Here is a 2,453-nt window from a genome sequence, read left to right on the forward strand (position 1 = left end):
ACATTCAGTTTGGAGTTCAGGAGATTGTCTTGACCAGGACCACACCCCTAAATGCATTGAAGCAACTGCCATGTGATTGGTTGATTAGATAATTGCATTAATGAGAAATTGAACAGGTGTTCTTAATAATCCTTTAGGTGAGTGTATATATATATATCGGTCCTTCTCAAAAAATTAGCATATTGTGATAAAGTTCATTATTTGCCATAATGTAATGATAAAAAATAAACTTTCATATATTTTAGATTCATTGCACACCAACTGAAATATTACAGGTCTTTTATTGTTTTAATACTGATGATTTTGGCATACAGCTCATGAAAACCCAAAATTCCTATCTCAAAAAATTAGCATATCATGAAAAGGGTCTCTAAACGAGCTATTAACCTAATCATCTGAATCAACTAATTAACTCTAAACAGCTGCAAAAGATTCCTGAGGCTTTTAAAAACTCCCAGCCTGTTTCATTACTCAAAACCGCAATCATGGGTAAGACTGCCGACCTGACTGCTGTCCAGAAGGCCTTCATTGACACCCTCAAGCAAGAGGGTAAGACACAGAAAGAAATTTCTGAACAAATAGGCTGTTCCCAGAGTGCTGTATCAAGGCACCTCAGTGGGAAGTCTGTGGGAAGGAAAAAGTGTGGCAAAAAACGCTGCACAACGAGAAGAGGTGACCGGACCCTGAGGAAGATTGTGGAGAAGGACCGATTCCAGACCTTGGGGACCTGCGGAAGCAGTGGACTGAGTCTGGAGTAGAAACATCCAGAGCCACCGTGCACAGGTGTGTGCAGGAAATGGGCTACAGGTGCCGCATTCCCCAGGTCAAGACACTTTTGAACCAGAAACAGCGGCAGAAGCGCCTGACCTGGGCTACAGAGAAGCAGCACTGGACTGTTGCTCAGTGGTCCAAAGTACTTTTTGCGGATGAAAGCAAATTTTGCATGTCATTAGGAAATCAAGGTGCCAGAGTCTGGAGGAAGACTGGGGAGAAGGAAATGCCAAAATGCCTGAAGTCCAGTGTCAAGTACCCACAGTCAGTGATGGTCTGCGGTGCCATGTCAGCTGCTGGTGTTGGTCCACTGTGTTTTATCAAGGGCAGGGTCAATGCAGCTAGCTATCAGGAGATGTTGGAGCACTTCATGCTTCCATCTGCTGAAAAGCTTTATGGAGATGAAGATTTCATTTTTCAGCGCGACCCGGCACCTGCTCACAGTGCCAAAACCCCTGGTAAATGGTTTACTGACCATGGTATTACTGTGCTCAATTGGCCTGCCAACTCTCCTGACCTGAACCCCATAGAGAATCTGTGGGATATTGTGAAGAGAAAGTTGAGAGACGCAAGACCCAACACTCTGGATGAGCTTAAGGCCGCTATCGAAGCATCCTGGGCCTCCATAACACCTCAGCAGTGCCACAGGCTGATTGCCTCCATGCCACGCCGCATTGAAGCAGTCATTTCTGCAAAAGGATTCCCGCCCAAGTATTTAGTGCATAACTGAACATAATTATTTGAAGGTTGACTTTTTTGTATTAAAAACACTTCTTTTATTGGTCGGATGAAATATGCTAATTTTTTGTTTATAGGAATTTTGGGTTTTCATGAGCTGTATGCCAAAATCATCAGTATTAAAACAATAAAAGACCTGAAATATTTCAGTTGGTGTGCAATGAATCTAAAATATATGAAAGTTTATTTTTATCATTACATTATGGAAAATAATGAACTTTATCACAATATGCACATTTTTGGAGAAGGACCAATATATACATACCATGGTATTGAATCAACTCCATTAATATACAATGGTATTTTAATGATATTGTATTTCATGGAATTAGCATAGTAGCCTACATGTCGAAATAAAGATATTACCATTGTACATGTGACAAAAACATGAAATACTTTCTTTTAAAGGTATGTTTGTAGGTACCGTAGTACAGATTTCTGCCCTAAGCCGTTCTGCAAAGGATAACAGCCTCGGCATCTGTGTACTGATGTCTAGTAGGACTTGATGAGCACTGGACCAGATCACTGTGTCCGTGTGTTTACTGCAGTGGACACTAAGAGACATCTTGCTATATAATAGTAATATAGTAATTTATATGTTATATAAATATAATGAAAACACATCCCAGATTTACTGCTTTTCTTGACATTTTGTTTACTTCTATATTGATAATCCAGATTATGTCTGATTACAGTATAAAGAGGACGTATGGTCACACGAGCAGCTCCCTCTCTAGTGCAGTCACAGATGTATGTTTAAGTTATACTGCATAGTGTAGAATCTATACTTCATGCTGTTTAAAGTGCCCGTATTATGTTTTTTCATAAATACGCTATATTTTTTTTATTTATATACATATATTTTTAAAGCTATATTTGAATGTATGAGAACACAAGTGAATCGTCAGTGATTCAGTCTTACTTCCTGCACAATCCTAAGAAGG

Source organism: Siphateles boraxobius, unplaced genomic scaffold (genome assembly GCF_051911475.1).
Source record: "Siphateles boraxobius isolate OS27281-9 unplaced genomic scaffold, OSU_SipBor_1 364, whole genome shotgun sequence".
In the NCBI taxonomy this organism is placed as follows: Eukaryota; Metazoa; Chordata; class Actinopteri; order Cypriniformes; family Leuciscidae; genus Siphateles; species Siphateles boraxobius.